Raw genomic sequence first — 20,540 nt, forward strand, 5'->3', positions numbered from 1 at the left:
GGGTGGATTTCTTAAAGGGATTTGAATGTAAAAATTTACTTAATTTTTGTATTTAAATTTTAGAATGGAAAAATCTGAGGATAAAGATGATGGGTTTTATATTGCATGGGAAAGAATGGGAAAAATAATCTTCATGTATGGTGAAAGAGTGGCTAAAGAGATATTTGAGAACTTCCCTTGCTAACTCTTAATTCAAAAGGTAAGGTATGGGTGTAAGTTACAGAAGCGTGTCTAATCTTGGAAAGTTCTATAGTATGCTGAGTTCTGCTTAAATAGGCCCTATTCTTTCAACAGGGAAGTTGATAAAACCAGAGATTAGGAGTTCAGAGGCAAAATAATATATTCCATTCCCAGGTATATGGAGAATTTCCTCTTTCTCCTTCTCTGTTCCCCACCCCTATCACCCCCCTCTCACTTTCTAATTCTTGACTCATTTAAAAACTTGACACGTGGAAGTGCTCATGAACGATATGCTCTCCAAGTAAGTCTAGAAGATAGACCATCCTGCATGTCCAGTGAAAGATCCTGGAAAGATTAGGACGATCTCTGTGTCCTTGAATAAGAGTTCATGTCAGAGCTCCTTGAAAGCTATAGAGCTGCTACTGGAGACCGCTGGGACAGAAATCTGCAGTAAAGGACATACCCCCTGAGAACATCAGGGGGGTATACAAACAACACTCTGATCACTGGAAATAAAATCTGTACTCCTTAACATGGTCTGCAAAGTCCTGTTTCATCTATACCATTCTCCTTTCCAGCCCCATTTCTATCATATTTCCCCCTTATTTATTACCCTAAATGTCTTTATATCTCTATATGTTTGCCATGCTCCCTTTAGCCCCAAGCCTTTTAAAGACTCTAAATCAAAATCCTCTACATCTGATGCCTCCCATCTCCAGCTGTCTTCTCCTGGTTAAATTCTACTTATTTCTAAGATCTTAGTTCAAACATTCGTTCCCCAGGAACTCCTTCTCTGACTTGGTCAACTCCATGTGCTATATTGTATTAGTGTTTTACTGCTACAAAACAAATCACCACAAATTTAGTTATTTAAAGTAACACAAGTTTATTTTCTCACAGTTTTCTTATGTTAGGAGTGTGCACATGATTTAGTTGGATCTTTTGCTCCTGTGCGACAAGACTGCAATCAAGAGATTGGCTGGGCTGCTGTTCTTATTTGAGACCCAGGATCCTCTTCTAGGCTCACTGGTTGTTGGTAGAATTCATTCCCTTGAATGTATGACTGAGGTTCCTTTTTTGTTAGCTCTTGGCCAGGGACTGCTCTAAGATCCCAGAAGATGTCTGCAGTTCTCTGGCACATGACTCTCATAGGGAGTTTGTAACATGGCTTTCTTTCTTCCAGGCCAACAGGAATACATCTTTCTGATGCTTCACCTTCATTTAAAGACTCCTCTGATTAGGTCAGGCCCACTCAGAAACACCTAGATAATCTTTTTGGTGAACTCAAAGTTGATTAGTAACCTTAACATAGGAGTGGTATCCCTTTATATTTACACATTCTGCCCATAATCTGCTCAAAGGAAGGGGATTATATAGAGCATATGCTCGAGAGGATGAGAGTCTTGGGAACCATTTTAGAATCCTGCCTACCTCAATAGTCCCTCATGCCATATGTCTCCTCTGTTTTATCACAAAACACTTTCAATTGTACATTTATTTCTGTGATTCTTTGATTAACATCAGTCCTTTCCACCAGCATGTAAGCTTCATTAGAACAGGGAATACTGTTTTCGGGGAGGTTCTCTTTCCTCATATTGTATTCTTGGATGTTAGCACATTGTTCAACAAAGTGTAGATGCTCAATGAATGTTTAAATAATTGAGTGACTTCTATTAATTGAATAAATGAAGGACTGAATGAAAGTTCTACTGTGATTATCTGGCACTAGGTGGTCATTCTTAGATCTACTCATTCCCTAATGCCTATGCACTGAAAGATGGCAGCTATTTAATAAGATATTAAGTCTCTAATCTGAGGTTACTAGATGGACTGACTTTAAAGAAGAAATAGCTCCTTATGTCCCAAGCCTGAGAGAAGTCTATTTATCTTGCAGGCTTTCCTGGCATTATGTATAGAGATTTCCTTTCAGAATAACTTTCAAAACCTGAGCTTTTATCAGCCCTCTTACCAAGGAACTAAAGTAAACTTACACCTTCCAGCCAGGCTACGTCAATTGGAAGGGTAGGTTGAGCCCTTGGTAGACTCAGGTTTTTATAAAACCAGGAGGATTCCAGTGAGAGAAGTATAAAAGCACACAGGGAATATGTGTGGTGTGTGTGTGTGTGTGTGTGTGTGTGTGTGTGTGTGTGTGTGTGTGAATTTTGTGTTTATGAAACTACGTGTTGCTGGCTATAGGGGGAGTGTAAGAGGTCTCCAGTGATAGAGGCCTGCTTCCTCTTGCCCTTAATTCCCTGTAAATGCAGTAGCTCAGTCAACGTGTCCCAGGTATCTTATGAGACTGTAGAATTATAGCCATAAATTCTGAGAAGTCACAACAAAACTCTGAGATTCCTCACACGTAGAGGTGGGGGAAGGTTATGTCTCTTTAAAGGGAGGTAGCAGATCATGTGTTTAGTCTTGAGTGATAAATTTTTTCCTTGGTGTCTGTATTTGTCAGGGTTCTCTAGAGAAACAGGATCTATAGAATGAAAAAAATATACATATATACATACATATATCTATTTCTTTCACACAACTATATATTTTATATATAATATATGAAAATATATATAAAGAGATTTATTTTAAAGAATTGGCTCATGTAATTAAGGAGGTTTGATGAGTCCAAACTCTGATGAGGGAGGCCGGCAGGCTGGACACTTAGAAAAAGTTGCTGTTTGAGTCCATAGGCAATCTGCTGTACAACCAGGAGGAGCTAAAGTTCCAGATGAAGTCTGAAAACAGTTTGCTGAAGAATTCCCTCTTGATCTGGAGAGATTAGCTTTTTGTTCTATTTAGGCCTTAACTGATTGGATGAGGTCCGCTCACCATGGAAGGCAATTGGCTTTATTTAAAGTCCATGGATTTAATTGTAAATCTCATACAAAAACACTCTCACAGAAACATCAAGAATAATGTTTGACAAAACAGCCAACTTGACATACAAAATTAACCATCACAGTGTTCCTATAATTCAGTCTTATATTTACCATTGATATTTCATATTTGTGAGACTCATATATTATTTATTCAGTCTAGAAATTCTGTTCCTCAAAGGACTTGGGGACAAAGTTAGAGATTAAAAAAAAAAATCCTTCATCTCTTAGAACATTTTTTTCTTGACAAATAATACACTGGAAAAACTAGTTCTATAATATGCCCTAATATGGAGAAGATAACATAAGACTGACAAAAGATTAATCTATTCATAATCCCATGTTTGGCTAATGGGGGTCACAGAGCCCTAGGCTTTCAACTTTGACATAATATACTTTTTTTAGACCACTACTCACATAAAATTCTGAAATTTTTGTGGTCTTGAAAAGATGTATACCTCTTGATAGCCACAAATAAACCAGGGCCTGAATAATGAAATAGCATGTAATCTCAGGTAACCTGCTAATGTTAATCTTTATTTTAAACCTTACGTTACTTGATATACCTTGTCAATAGCTCATGACTATTATTGTCATACACCTGCCTATGAATATGACACTTTTAATACCATATCAAGGGACCCACATTGTCTCTTGGGATGTCTGTACAAAATGATCTGTCATATAAGAATTCCCTGGATTGGGGCTGAGTTTATATTATGGTCCTGACAATCTTTTCTTCTGACTCAAGAAGGCAAGATTCACAAAGTATCCACACATCATCGTTGGAATGCCAGAAAACTAAAACTCTTCTCAGTGCCTATGTCTTGTACAGAATTAGGCACATAGTACCTACAAAATATATTCATATATAAATGAACGAATGAATTATATTTGTACTTTTAGCTATCTTGGAATCTGGTTCAGTTGGCAATTGGATAGGCTAGATTAGGTGATATAAGAAGAAAATAGAATCACTGGTATAGGACAAGCCATGTGGGATGGTCCCAGAAATAGGCAATGAGAGGCAGTGGGACATAAGAATATCTTGCAGTCAGCAAGTTGCAGCAGGCAGGGGCTATAGGAGGCTACCTGTTCCTATGATTGAGAATTATTAGCATTAGGAGCAGTCAGATGACAGTTGGGGAAGCAACAGTAGTTGGTAGCTAGCCTGGAAAAAGAAAGTGAGAATTTAACTATGGCAGTGGGAGTTCAAGAGTAAGTGTCCAGCTCCTGGAAAAGTAAAGAGATAACATTAGGACCTAGTCCTAGAGGAGTTTACTAGTCATAGATAGTAATAGATACTCAGGCATGGGGTGAGGAAGAAGTGGATGGGTGGAGTTGGGGTAGTGAGACACAACCCTAGGCATTAGAATTGGACCTTGGGTCACAAAATAATTCTGGAGGTGAATTACTAGAAATGGGGCCTGAAACACAGCAAAACCAATGGTAAACTGACTTAGTGCTGAGTTGCTAGCCCAACTTTCTACAACTTCGAATTTGGAAGAGCCTGAGACCTAAATGCTGAATTGGAGTTACCTCTACCAGTGGCATTAGAGAGACTTCAACTGTGGCAGTGGATTTTAGCTGTGGCCAGGCACACTCTATTCAGCTAGTCAGAAGACACTATCCCGCCATCTTGGAAGCATTCTGAGGTGCCCAGGGAAAATGGGCTATTTTCCTCCTGTAAGAAGGATAAAGTGCACAGCAGAAAGGCCAGGGCCCAAGGGCTGCACAGACTGGGTGAGACATGCCGTTACAGAGATGAAAATCTAAGGTTGACAAGAGACTTCAGTCACCCTGGTTCAGAGCCACAGAAGAAATGCTTCCACGGAACTTTTCAGGTTCCTTTTTGACCTCTTAGCCCTTGGACCTGCCAGGATTTCTTGCCCACCCACCTAGTTTGACTTAACTTTCTCATGCTTCTGTAGTATGCCTTGTGCTCCGACCACCTAGTTAGAAGCTCTGTCTTTTTGCCAGTAAATGATAAATGGCTTCTGTAATTTGGAGAAGATAATTATGGTAAGGAAGGTGAATTTTTCAGAGCTTTAAATTTGAATAAATTCAAGCCTGTGGAAAAGTTGGAAGAAGAAAACAACAAACAGACTTACACTCTTCATCTAGACTCACTAATTATTAATATTTTGCCATACTTACTATTTATGTTTACTTATATGTGTGCATATGTATATATACATGAACAATTTGCAAGCTATTAGATTTTCCACCCCTAAATGCTACAGCCTTTGTCTTGTGAACATACATTCTCCTACCTGACTATGGTACTATTATTATGTCCAAGGAATTTTGTATTGATGCAATAAAATTATCTAATATATATATTCAAGTTTCCCAGTTGCCTCAATAATGTCCTTTATAGATGATTTTTATTGTGACTTTTTAAATATCCAATTTTGTGAGGCAACTCCCAATTTTAGAAATAAAATTAGGAACGTAAGATTTCTAGGGTACCTTGGGAAAAACGTGTAGGGTGGATATGTTTGTTCAGTCTTCTCAAAAAAGTAATTGTTTCATCTTTCCACTGATGGGAAAGCACAAGTATCAATCAAGAATGTGTCAGCAGGTTCGGATACATAGTAATGGCTTTTACTTAATGGAGTTAGAGTGAATTTTCACCTTTAGTTAAAAGTAAGTCTTTGTGTATTGGATGCTAGCTTTCATATTTAAATTGCATTCATACTTGATCTTCTGGCCAAAGCAGCAGGAGACCAGTTAAAAAAAATCTATTGCTCTTAATTTAAAGGCAGCGATTAAAGGAGAGTCAGAGCTTTGAAACTGTTGTGAGTATTCTACTCTAGAAAATAAACACTAATTGAAAGGACTAATCAAAAGCTCATCATCCTGAAGGGCACTTGGATGATTCACAAGTGGGCAGCTTAGGTAGACAAGGTGGTCTTATGAGGACCTCGTCATTCTAAGTACTGGGGGACCTTAAGCTATGCATTAGATGAGTCCCCATGATGAGTGACTGCATATGATGAGAAAATATATCTGCCATTAACTTCCTTCATAATTTTGCAGATAGTTTATAGAAATAATTCATCTTTAATCAGTCATAGAAAACGTATATATTGTAACATTTCCTTCAAGAAAATCTTTCTTTTGCCAATCTGCAGTATATGTGCATTTAATTCTATCACACAATCTCTACAAATATTTGGGCAAATAAGTAATGGTTTCCAATAAAGTGGTGCTCTTTGAAAACAGATAAATAATTAAACACTGTCCTCTTTATTGCACTCACATAGGAGTTTTTCCTTCTCTAGTAGAGATGCCTTCATGGCTTAAACCGTTACCCCAGGGGCCTAACAAAAATTCAGAGATGAAAAAGCCATTTGAAGATTTTTTTTTCAGATAATTCTAGATGATTCAGACAATTTCCTAAGCAGCAAAACTTTCTGTAAATGGAATTTTCCCCTTACCAGACTATAAATCAATACTTGTTGGCTCTAATGATGAATTGGTGATAAAGGAATTCTAACAACTGTTATCTGATGAGAAGATCGCTGTTGGGTTGATAGTGGGGAATGGGGGTTTACTGATTATCTGGGAAGCTTGTTTCTGAGATTGCTGCCATCAATGGAATTTTGTTGGTCATTACCAATGCACGTGTGCAAAACCAGGTAAATTGAGCAAGGCTGGAATGCATTTGAGCTATATAGTCCAAACAGTATGATATGGATGTTTTAAAAGTATGAAAAAATTCATAATCAGTGTGCATATAAATGTTGCAAAATTTGGTGGCAGGAAGAATTCAGTTTCCTTCACTGAGTGCTAAATCATTCATTTATAGCTGCTTCCATGTTGCCTTCTGTTTTGGCACTCACATTTGCCTTTTCACTATTATCATATTGAATTCAATATGAGGATACAACTTTGTTAGTTTTGTCAAATTTGAAAATAAGTAGGCCATTATAATTTACAAAAGGTGTTGCTACACTCTGATCCTTAATAGGAAAGGAGTCCAAAGAGTGGGGATTCATCTTCAAATCTCATTACGGTAAACTTTACTCAAATTCTTTCATTTTATCAAAATTTTGTTATTTTGTTTTTTGGTTTTTTTGGCTACACCACTGGGCTTGTGGGATCTTAGTTCCCAACCAGGGATTGAACCCAGGCCCTAGGCAGTGAGAGCTCGTAGTCCTAACCACTGGACTGCTAGGGAATTCCCTCATTTTATCACATTCTTTATAATGAGTTCTAAGCTGGGTATGGAATTGTCGCCATTATATATCTTGTGGAAATATATCTCATAAGGTTTTCTGACCAAGAACCATTATTTCCAGTTTCCGTATCTATCAGGAGGGAGGTGGACACCTTCTAACTCTCTACCACTAGTACATGATGTTTGTTTTATGACCTCCTGTCCCCATGGCTCCCAACGAGCACATTGCATAGCAGTGGAATTGATTAAAGGATGTAGTGTTGGGACACCAACATTATTTAAACAGAGCTTTAGAAAAGCCCTTCCAAGATTGCCATGACATTATTATAAACTCATCTATTAAACTGGACTATATGAAGCTGCTATTTTGTGGATAAAAAAGAATACTTTATTATCCAATTGACACACTTTTGAGAGAGAAAGGAGGAACTATTAATAATTAAGATAGGTATAACTGATACTGTCCAGGCAAAGCAGAATATATGGTCACCCAGTAATAACAGTACCTACTCTTCAGGGTTCTTGTGAAGTTTCAATGACAAAATGTATGTAAAACAGCTGTCATGTGGGAAACATTAAATAAGTGGTATCTGTTTATATTGGTATTTTTTATACTTTCTACTTTGGCCAACAAAGCAATGAAATCATAGTGACTTGTTTATTCTCTTTTTCTTTTACTAGCTGATGCTACCTCTAGCAATGAGAGGAAAAAGAACTTTATTTAGTTATTTCTACCGTAGTGATTCTCCACCAAAATAAGGGAAATCTGTTTTAAAATTTAAAAAATACCAGATACCCGATCCTGCCTTCTCCACACACCCATCTCCCTAGCTTGATAGTTACTTCCACCAGAAGCTGCTTATACTGAGTGGACTATGTCACAGCTCTTAGGCTTACTGGGGCAGAAAAAAATTGAGAATAACTAATTTATTTGATTAATAATTTCTTGAAAGCAGTGATTTTTCTATTACTTATTCCCTGTGCTTACCATAGTAGCCAGCACATAGTAGGAACTACTACTATCAATATCAACATCAATATAATATAATATCAATAAACATTTGTTCAATTAATGAAAGTATGAGTAAATGGATCTTAGCAGCTAAAAATCAACATTATGAGGCAGTGGCCTCTAGTATTACTGTGCAACCAATGCCCCACTGTGATAGGGAACTTTCCTAAGCTCCAGCTAGAACTTGTAGGGTCGTAGGATCAAGGAATTCAGGGATTTCTTAGCTGCAGTTGGTGCCAAGTCTGGAACTGTTGGCTACTTAGATTAATTTTCTGATTTAATTGATTGTAAAAGAAAAAAAATTCTATAAGATAATCTGCCAATTATCTCAATAAGGCTTTCTACTACATATCCAGCAAATTTGATACATGGAAGTGTCATGTGCAGGTTTAAGTGCTGCCATGTGATATCGACATTGTTTATTAGTATTCAGCATCTTTGTTGGAGTATTACTGAGAATTGTATACAGATATATTTGTTTTATATATGAGAATGGGAAACAGTAATTGTGTGTATCATTTCCAAGTACAGAATTCTAAAGGCCTCGTATTAACCCAGTCATCCTGGCACTTGCTGTCACTTTATAGCTGGACTTGGGACACTGTGCAGGTACACTTGTCTTTTTCTCTCTATCATCCTTCATGTTGTTTAAGTGCAGGTTAGTTAAAATGGACTTCGCAGGTAACCTCTATTAATAGGATTAACGATTTTAATACCAGAGAAAATGTGTGTCGCATCATTTGCAACCTTTTCCCCCTTTAGGGATTGCATGTTGTTTTAGTCCATGCAGATCAGTGCACAGCTGGTACTATTGCTTTTATTTCTGAGTTTCTGTTCTAAACCCTAGAGTCAGCAGCCCCATGCCTGGGGATGGAGAAAGAGTTGATAGAAAGCATCACCCTAAAACTGTTCAGACCTGGGGGCCCCTTCTTCACCCCACCAAATTTGGTTCCTTCCCAATGGATAAACCACCTATCATGTGTGAGGGTCTAAGTTGCTACCGTTGAAGCAGGGAGGTTGGTAAAAGCCTATGCCTGTGTGCTGGGTGGGGATTAGAGCAGGGTGCTCAAAACATTCATGGGTGGCACCTATGGCACCTGGATCTCAGAACTACATGGCAGGGAGGATATAGAAAAGATAAGTGTTAGGCCTCACTCATTCCTGAGCTCTAGCCGAATCAGAGACTAATAGGATATTGGTAACTGCCTCCCTGAGCCAAAGAAACAAGAAAGGCTCTTTGTGTTCATGGTTCTTTCTTTCCCTCACTGTCATGTGTAAAACCTACCCAACTTGTTAGTTCTTAGAAGAAAGAGAGACTGGAAATTCACCTTTTTAGATTTATCAAATAAATTATGATGGATATTAATTAACATAAAAAATTTTCTCCAACTTCAGCTTCTTGTACTAAGAAACTGAGTTAACAAAATCAATTTAAATATTTCTATTTAAAAATTTTGACATTCATGTTTATGCTATGAAAATGGTGTAGCACAGGAAAACATAGTCAAGATGTCATAAGCATATCAATGGGAAGGTTTACATGGGATGAATGAAAACCAACAGTACTATGGAACTGATAAAATTTAGCAACACTTAAGGTCAGTTAGTGAATCTGTGCTCAGTGAAAGCTCTTATGAGGGAATGGGTGGGTATCATAGATGACTGATCAAGATTTGTGCATTTTTTTCTGGCGTGGACCATCTTTTCCCAAGTGCCGAGGAATCAGTGCTGTCTTCGTAGAGTTGGAATAATATGGTGCACTCATTTTACACTGAAAAATTTTTGCTTAGGCAGAAATAGTAATAGTATAACATATCACCGAATTAATCATCCACAGGAGTTTATATTGTTAAAGACAGTTCAGTGTACAAGCCACCAGAGTTATAGAAAAGCCAATACTGCATATTGTATACTGTTATTAATCCCTCTGTTTGACTTCGGGACCAAAGCAAAGAAATACCTCTAAGGCCATGTGGATTCTAATTTCTGCTTCAGTTCCCTACATCCTTTGACACTTAGCCATTTTACTTCTTTCCATTTCATTGTGCACTTCTATAAGATTAGGAAGCAATATTAGATAATTGCAAAGCAAACATAAACGATTGCATTCATGTTAAATCATCTTTTAGAAGTGTGTGAACAAGATTAATACTAATTTAAACATTTGATCAATAAAAAACGATGAATGCTATTTTCTATTGTTTTGTGCATTGTTACAAGTAAAGGGCAATTACATGCCAAGAATAGTAGAAAAAAATATGACTGTGTTAGACATATTCCTGGTTTGAGCAGTGAGATTTCTTATTAAGGAAAGATATTAGAATGCTTTATGAAGTTTATGAACTTGTAATTTGCTCCTGTAATTAGATGAGACTCTGTCAGACCCATCCTTCTACAATTTCATAATTGAGGGGCTTCTGCCTGCAATAGAGTGTTGAATCAGATATACATATGCTTAATGTACTAACTGTTTTAAAGATTAGCCGTGGCTTATGCAAAATGAGAACAATCCTTAGAACATTTTAAAGGCTTCCTGCCACAAATTGCTTTTGCAATTTTCATTTCATTTTTAGCTACAAAGTTAAGGCATCTTTAGTTATTTTTATTTTAAATTGCTCCTGCTGTTGTTCTCCTCCTAGGAAGTAGCCACTATTCTTTTTCCTTTCTCCTGGCCATTGTAATCTTTCTTACATGAATAAAAACAAAGTGGTTTATTTTAAAAAAGAGTTTTTAAATCCTCCCTTGCAGTTGTGGGGAAAATGACTTACCATTATCAAATTGAAAAAGGGATAATGTGGTGCAGTGACAAGTGAGTTTTATCAATGAGTGTTTTCCTTGGTGTTCTGGTTTTCCAGAAACTTTTTCTGCTGCATCCTTTAACATCTGTGCTGCAAAAGTTGATTCTGAAAACAAAGTAGATGTGGAAAGTCAGGTGATTGATCAGGCAAAAATTAAAAGTGGGAACCGGTGGCATAATCTCTTATTTTTTGGCCACAGGAGTCCTGATACAAATTAATTGTTTCTGTGATTCTTAGACCTTCATCAGTCAGATGTAAATTATACCATGCATGATTGGCTGCCTTTCCACTTTCGAGTTTCCCATAGAGAGCTGTTGGCCGCCAACTGCTACAGAGGCACAGTGGAGCAGCATCCTGTCCTTGGCCGCTCTGGGACAACAAACAGAGCAATGGAGCTGACTTGCAACCACGATACCATGCCTGAGGATGCAGCCTGCACCCCTCCAGATTAATTTTTGTTTAGGGCACCAGAGACATTTTTTCATACCAGGTATAATGTTGTCAAACCTTGTGTGGCCAAGGTTTGATCTTTAAACATGGTTTCAGATCAATTTAAGAAGGATGCTAGAGCACAGAGCACCTAGCAGACAGCAAGATTGAACGTGAAATTAATCTCAAGATTGATTAGGGAAAAACAGTATAGATGCCCTCAGAACCAGGTTTCCTAAGATACTTTATGCACCTTTAGAGGCAGCAGTAATAATAATAGCTGAAACTTAATTAAAGTAGCATAAAAGACCTCAGCAAGGAGACCTTGTGACCACATTTGTAGCTGAGTACTGAATTTAGCCTCAAGAAATATGAGATCTACTTTTCATCTCACAGCAATTTACCATTTCAAAAAACTCGTATTAAGGAGGTGATTAGAAGCTGCAGAGTTGCCTTACTCCATATGTAAAGAAAGAAGGGTTTGAAAATGTAGAAGGGCACCTTTTCAAAGAAACATCACAATTAAAATTTAAACATATATTGGGAAATGAGAAAATTGGAATGACCTGGTTACATGAAATGTAGATTTTTCATCTTAAAGCATTCATTCAGATCTTCTTAGACTTGTCTTCACTGTAAATTATTTGTGTTTCAAATTATACACACACACACACACACACACACACACACACACACACACACATATATATATATATATATATATATATATATATATATATATATATATATATATATAGCAAATGGTATTTGAAGAAGAAAGTGAATTGGCCCTCAGGGGCCCTTGGAATCAAGGACTAAGATTTCCTGGATTCAGATCTTGGCTTGGCCCCCGTGTGACTTTGACAAATTACTTAACCTCTTCAGTCTTTGGTTTGTTTATCTATAAAATGGACATAATAATAGTTTATATCTCAGTAGACTGTGCAGAATAAACGAGGTAATTTATTTCTAACAGTGCCTGATGCTTAGTAAATGTCAAATGCATGTTATCATTATTATTATTTTATATGTATTATCTCTACCTCATTTAAACCATTAAAAAAGTAAAAATTTCCCTTCTAAGAAATCATTTATTAATTGAAACATGAATACTTTCTTAGATAGGAATACCTTGTAGGTTTCTAGGAACACAATAACTATAAAATACAATTTCTGCTTCTGTAACTTATATCCAATTGCTATCGAGGGGTTCCTCTCTGATCATATTTTCAACTCTCATTTATGGTTAATAATGTTTATTTCACAGTGTTGGAGAATTATAGAAATAAATATTTGAATGAGATGACATTTGTGAAAGTAGTGAATGTTGGTTCACAGTAGGTTCTAAATAAATATTAGCCTTTTAGATACACAGCTGCCTTCTGTATAGGGAAGGGAACCAATGTTTAATGTTCCAAACAAAAAAACCCTATCTTTTACCATACCACTGAAGCTTGATATACTCCCATAAACCATACAAGAATTTCTTTTTTTAAAAATTTTTTTTTGCGGTATGTGGGCCTCTCACTGTTGTGGCCTATCCCGTTGCAGAGCACAGGCTCCGGACGCGCAGGCTCAACGACCATGGCTCACAGGCCTAGCCGCTCTGTGGCATGTGGGATCTTCCAGGACCGGGGCACGAACCCATGTCCCCTGCATTGGCAGGCGGACTCTCAAACACTGTGCCACCAGGGAAGCCCAAGAATTTCTTTTTTAAACTTTTCTTTTTTGACCATGACCATTCTCTCCCAAGCACTTTGTGGTCACTACTTGAAGATGCCTGAGTGGTGGTATCCACTATGGTCTCTTACTGGGACCTTACAATGTGTCATTGGAGACAAGTGGACTCTGAGAAAGGCAGTAGAGTATGTAAAATGCCTCCTGGGTGCATAGGAAATCTTGCTATTATTGGCTGGTTGTTGGGAAGCAAGCACTCATGTTGAGAAATCTCACTTGGCAAGGTACTGCAGGTGGCTTCTTAGAGCTGATGGCAGCCTCCAACTGACAGCCAACAAGAAAATGAAACTCTCAGTACTACAACTGCAGGGAACTGAATGCTGCCCCAAACCATGTAATCAGGGAAGGAGATTCTTCTCCAGACTAGTTTTCAGATGAGAACACAGGCTTGGCCAACATCCTGTGAGACTGAACAGAGGACTCGGTTAAGCCATTCCCAGACTGTAGACCCCCAGAAATTGTGAGATAATAAATGTGGTTTTTTAAAAAGCCAATAAGTTTGTGGTAATTTGTCATATAGCAATAGATAAGCAATACAGATTTTTTTCTCATTTAATCTTAAGGCAGAGACTTTGCTTCAAAGGAAAGTGGCTTTTAATTTAGCACGAAAGATTTATTAGATTGAAAATTTCCAAGGTATACCAGGCACATATACAACTATAGAAAACACACCTGCTTCAGTATCTATACCTAAAAAGATGAGTTTGAATCCTCACTCTGCCACTATTTGGTAGATATATATTCTCTCTGAGCCTCAATTTCACTGCCTATAAAATGGTAAAAATACCGTCTATTTTTTTAGGATTATTCTAAGGATGGCCTGAGTTAGCCAACAAAAAATGTTTAGCATAGTACAAAGTTAATATCAGATGCTCAGTAAATGATGACTGTTTTATTAATAGTATATGGAGACTATCCTGTATTCTTAGGTTTTGTAGAATGCCAGTACATATGGGGAATCAAGGGGTAGATGTGAAAGCAGTAGCCACTGAATACATTCTTACAGTTTTTTGATCATGAAGACTTTTTGCTTTATGATGAAGAGATTTGATCCATTGATGTTTAATATAATGAGACACCATGTGATTATTTAAAAGATTGGTTTTTAAATAAAACCACGAAGAGGGTATTATCTGTTAAGGGAACTTTACTGTGTGAAAATCAAAGTCATGGATTATCAATAGAAGAAAAAAAGACAAAATGGTTAATACCTATTCACAATATTCATCAAAAACTTAACATTTTTTTTTTGAAGGACTCATCTGCTCTTTCCCTTCTATACCAGACACTTCTTCAGATCAACAGAGAAACTGTTACAAGAAATTCTGACTCTTTTTCTTTCACAAATAATGCAGCAAAACTTTTGTACATTGTACTTTTGAGATGCCAAGATATTTGGTTTTCACTTTATTGCTGAAATAAGCATTTTATACGTCTTTAAATGGCTTTTTCTTTAGATTGCAATATAACTAATTAAAGGTCCTTTTAGGAACTAAGATAAAAAATATGTTAATCATAGCAGCCAATAAAATATCTATTCAGTTACTTATTCATTTACTCATCAACACTGTTGAGTATCTTCCTCCTGCCACATACTGTCCCAGGTACTAGGAATGTGGTGGTAAAATACTCTAAACCATAACTTGTACCAATGTCACAGAATTTAAGCATTTTGATATCAACAGTAGTGCAGGCAAGATGAAGGGCCTTTGATTGGCTTACAAAAAGCACTAAGATGTGACATGAAGCCATCTTGTTGTTGGCTTCATTTTATATATTTCCTGAAAGTCAAAGCCATGCAGGGTAGCATAGTAAAATATAAACAAATGGTAGCATACAAATAAATACATACACACATATTTAATTGAGAGTAACAACTAGATTTTATTAATCAAGATTTTGCTGTAAAACCTGTTGGTTCTTTCCCATTTCCAAATAGTTGCGAAGCAAATAAATGTTAGCCATCCATGCATGATGTCATGATAATCAGTCTTTAAGTTCTGCTTGTTTTTGGTCCTTAGGCATATGAACCTATTTAATTTTCAGAGTTAAGGTTACAAGAAAGGTGTACATTTTATGTAAATATACATAAAATGTACATTTACTGCATATTGGTATGTAAGTATATATGAGTGGAAACAGAGATGCATCACACATATTTCTACAGAGCAGATGGCCGCAGGGGTAATTGGATTCAAAAGGACTGAAGGACTTTATAATAGGTTGTATATTCTCAAAATTATCTACTGCCCTTTCCAACTGGCCCCTCCCTGCTAGAGAATTATACTTTTCTATCCCATTGATGTCAGGCTTAGCATGAGATTGGCTTTGGTCAATGTATTGTGTTGAAAATGATGTGAATCACTTCCTTCCTAACGAAAGCTTTAAGAGCCATTTTGCAGCTGTGTATTACTCTTTTCCCTCTAAGTGAGACCACATGTTTCAATTAGCAGTTGTTCCTTCAGTGTGGGTTCTTCAATGAAGAAGATATTGAGCAGAGCTGTAGCCAACCCACAAATGATAATGTGAGCAAAAATAAACATTTGTTGTTTTAAGTTATTGAAATTTGGGCTTTTTTTGTTACTTCAGCATAATTTAGTCTAAGCTAGAGTTTACAGACAACTACAATAGCTGAAATTGAATAGTTTCTGTGGGCCAAGAACAATATCTGTTAATTTCAAATTTGTCTCACATGATCTTCACAATAACTCCATGGGGTAGAAATGATCATATTCCCATTAACAACTGAGAAAACTGCAGCTCATCAAATTAGCTCAGGGCTGACTAATAAGATATATGGAATATGAATAAGAGTAAGTCTGGCTAATTTCTAAGTTTCACCCACAGAGTCCTGTCTCATGGAACTTTAGAATTAGATTTCATACAGTGCAATATGTTCATTTTACAAAAGAGTCATCTCAGGTCCTCAGTTGTCTACTACCTAGATATAAAGCTGAAACTTAAACCATTAATCTCTATGAGCTAGAAATCAAACCTATAATCTCTCAGTCTAGTACTCCTGTGTGTGTGTGTATCTACATATACATATGTAAAATTATACCTTTGTAAATATGGAATATAGGGTACATATATATTTATATGTCTTTTTGATATTAGAACGATAAACCTTTAGATTAAGAATTAATTCATAACATGTATTTTTACCAATATGATAGTGTAGTACCTAAATAAACAATGAAAATATTTTTGAGTTATTATTTTATATCCTATAGATATAGAATAATTTTGATTTATATTTTGTGGACTCTTGGTTATGATATAGTGTCACCTACTATGATTTTCCTTTTACTTGGAGTATAAAAATATAAATAGGATTATCCTATTTCTTAAGAAGACTTGAAATTTGATATTTTATTTCTTGCTTACTTTGTCATTATAATAGGACATTTGCTCTTTTTTCATCCAGTTAAAAACATGATTACATCGTATTTAGAGAAATAGTTTAGCTTTATTAAATGAAATATATAAATCCAGTTTTTCTATGTTAGAAATCTACTTAAAAAGAAAAGTTAAAAAACTCCATTTATAAAATATTGCATTAGTAAACCATGTAAATATATAAATGTGCCATAAAGCCTATTAATAGGCATTTTGTTTACATATTTTTATCTCAATTATCTATGCCCACAGGACTCATTCAATCAATTTTTCACTAAGTAGTTTTCAAAATATAATTACTCTTATGGGTAGGACTATGAACAGCAGTGTCATTTACACTATAGTTCACTAATTGCACTTCGAAGCCATTATAATGAATTATACCAGTACATTCTTCAAGAAGATCAGTTAATGCTAATCATTTGTATCACATATATCACTTAGAAGAGATTCATCCATAAAAGTCTTTCCTTTATAGCCTCATTTCTTTTTAATTCTCTTGTAATGCAAGTTATAGCTGTAAATATATACAGCATGTGTTTTCTTAACCTGCTGATCTGTGGACTTTGATTCTAAGTACTGAAATCTAGAGACAAATAATATTTTATGGTAGGAGCAAAATTATTTCCTTTGAGATCCTATGTAATAATTATTCTTACATAATTAAATAATTGCTATTAGTGATCTGTATTTGGATCAAATTTTAAGAGCTTAAATAAAATTTCATTTCCCCTAAATTTTTTTTTATCATTCTCTTCAGTGTTCCCCGACTATATTTTTACATTTTTCCTATGTTCAAGAAAGCTGGTATTTAATGTGTCTCTTAGTTAAAAATAAGTGACAAGAAGTTTTTTGTTTTTAAACCTACATATAATGGGAAGATTTTACAAATAATGAAGGCATACACTAGATTATAAGCATGCTGTTTTATCATAAAATAATTATAAAATAATTTTGTAGACCCACTATCATGACAGAAGATGACATAAATACATTGACAAAACTGTCAAAAACCTCCTTTAAAATATTACTCCTTGGTGAGAGCAAGATGGCCACTACCAAGCGAGTGTTGCGGACTTGCAGAGGAGGTGGATGACAAAGTTCTTCATGCTGCTTTTATCCCTTTTGGAGACAGCACAGATATCCAGATTCCCCTGGATTAGGAAACAGAAAAGCACCGAGGATTTGCTTTTGTTGCATTTGAGTTGGCAGAGGATGCTGCAGCAGCTGTAGACAGCATGAATGAACCTGAGCTGTTTATATGGACAATTCGTGTCAATTTGGCAAAACCCATAAGGATTAAGGAAGGCTCTTCCAGACCAGTTTGGTCCGAGGATGGCTGGTTGAAGAAGTTTTCTGGGAAGACTCTTGAGGAGAATAAAGAAGAAGGGACAGAGCCTCCCAAAGTGGAAACCCAGGAGGGAGAGCCCGCTGTAAAAAAAGCCCAGTCAAACCCTCAGGTGTACATGGACATCAAGACTGAGAACAAGCCAGCAGGCTGAATCCAGATGCTCCTGGGTTCAGGCGTCGTTCCCATGACAGCAGAGAATTTCCACTGCCCGTGCACCCACGAGAAGGGCTTTGGCTTCAAGGGCAGCAGCTTCCACCATATCATCCCCCAGTTCATGTGCCAGGGCTGCGATTTCACCAACCACAAGGGCACTGGGGCAAGTCCACCTACGGGAGGAAGTTTGACGATGAAAACTTTATTCTCAAACACACGGGACCAGGCCTGCTCTCCATGGCCAACTCAGGCCCAAACACCAACGGTTCCCAGTTCTTCCTGACATGTGACAAGATGGATTGGCTGGACGGCAAGCACGTGGTATTTGGGGAGGTCACGGAAGGCCTGGAAGTCTTGTGGCCGATTGAGGCCCAGGGCAGCAAGGACGGGAAATCCAAGCAGAAAGTCATCATCTCCGACTGTGGGGAGTACATGTGAGAGGGCAGCTGTCAGCCCAGGGAACCAGCACTCAAGGTGTCCCATTTGCAGCAAGCAGGGCTTTGTGTCCTGGCCCTTCCTCGGGGTCAGCATGGGGCAGCTCCTCTGCAGGCATGGCCTGGGCCTCCTCTGGCTCTTCCCCAAGTGTGGCCATGGGCTCGGGTGCCGCCCTCCCCACCGTGGACGGCCGTGCATGGCCTTTCCAGGCCAGGGCCTCTCCTGGGTCCACCAATGTGACTCCTAGACGTTTTCCTTGGTAAAATAAATTATAGTTTTTGTAAAAAAAGAAAATATATACTACTCCTTTCTAAAATTTACCTATTAAGTGGTGTTTCTGTAACTGTTATGGAAATTGAGAAAGATTCTTATGGGAATTCTTTTTGTTATTGTCACATATATTATATGAAAAGGTAAGTATAATCTGAACACTGCAGAAGCTGATTCATTATGAAGTATTGATTTTCTATTCAAAACAATATTTTTTACAAATAATATAATTTCCTCTTAAGGAAAGAAAATTTATGTTGTCTGTTGTCATAATTTGAATTTCTGACCTCATCTTGTAAAATCAGGAGTAGAAGATAAAAAAAAGATGGCTTTGGTGAGACTTTATGAGAGAGAGTGAAAGCTGACAATAATATATGGCTGATACTGTATAAAGTTCAGATTCCATACAAGATCGTATTTAATCCTCCGCCAAATAATGCTACTGTCCCCATTTTGTATATAGTGAAACAGGCTCAGAGAAGCAACTTGCCCATTATAACACAGTTGTAAGAGATAGCAGTGGGCTTTAAAACCATTAGCCCTACACCAGAATTGTAATCTCTGTGTTATACTGAATTTTGGTGATGTGGCTATAGCAGGTTATAGTACAAAGCCTACTTGCAAAACTCCATTTTGCTGTACGGAGTTTTACCAATATACAAACTCATGTGTTTGTGTTTGCCTGATATTTGTTACACTTATACAGAGGGAATGGACCAACTTTATTGACTCTTATAAACACCCAGAACTAAGAAAATATTTAGCAGTGCTGTCTCTAAATATCTCATCATTTTAAGAAAAATGAACACCTTAAAGTGTTACTTTCCAGTTGGTATGCTTAATCATACAGTGAAATCTCACTTTAAAATATATCAAATGTGGATTTAAACCAGATTAGTTTCCCCCAAATACCTTATCCTAGTTAAAGCCCAGGAGTAGATCTTCTGTCTCCCAATGCCAGCATTGTATTTCATTCCTTTGCATTTCTGTTGCTACTACCTTATTTTTTAAAAAAAATATTGGGATTTAGGATATATGTTGGGTTGTTTTGTTTTAGTTTTGTTAGAAATTCAGAGAAAGAACTATTTTATTCAGCATTCAAATGGAATGCTGGGCATAGAAGTCAGGATTTCAATTTCCAAAAATACAGTGACAGGCAATAGGTTTACCCTTTCATCTTAACCTAAAAATTGGACAAAATACATGAAACAATGGTTTTCAAATTTTGGACAACAGGCAGCACAGGATAATGATTTTTTTTTTTTTTTTTTTGGCTGCATTGGGTCTTCATTGCTGTGCCTGGGCTTTCTCTAGTTGTGGAGAGCAGGGGCTACTCTTCGTTGCAGTGCAGGGGCTTCTCATTACGGTGGCTTCTCTTGTTGCGGAGCATGGGCTCTAGGCACGTAGACTTCAGTAGTTGTGGCACGCAGGTTCAGTAGTTGTGGCACGCAGGTTCAGTAGTTGTGGCTCGCAGGCTCTAGAGTCTCAGTAGTTGTGGCTCACGGACTTAGTTGCTCCATGGCATGTGGGATCTTCCCGGACCAGGGCTCGAACCCATGTCCCCTGCATTGGCAGGTGGATTCTTAACCACTGTGCCACCAGGGAAGCTCCAGGTTAATGATTCTTGAGAGAAGGGAAACATTGAAGAGAACCCTGTGATTTTCCCAGCTTATTGATTGGAGGCCATTTTCAGGATGCAGACCAGGTAAGGTCA

General features: G+C 37.1%; 1 long non-coding RNA gene and 1 pseudogene across 1 annotated transcript in view; both read left to right on the forward strand.

The window, feature by feature from the left end:
• LOC117314474 (uncharacterized) overlaps positions 1 to 20,540 on the forward strand; it is a 300,856-nt gene that overhangs the window by 235,785 nt on the left and 44,531 nt on the right. The gene's annotated exons all lie outside the window — the stretch shown is intronic.
• On the forward strand, positions 17,666 to 18,559 carry LOC101335316 (peptidyl-prolyl cis-trans isomerase E-like; annotated as a pseudogene).

This window comes from Tursiops truncatus, chromosome 12 (assembly GCF_011762595.2).
Source record: "Tursiops truncatus isolate mTurTru1 chromosome 12, mTurTru1.mat.Y, whole genome shotgun sequence".
Taxonomy (NCBI): Eukaryota; Metazoa; Chordata; class Mammalia; order Artiodactyla; family Delphinidae; genus Tursiops; species Tursiops truncatus.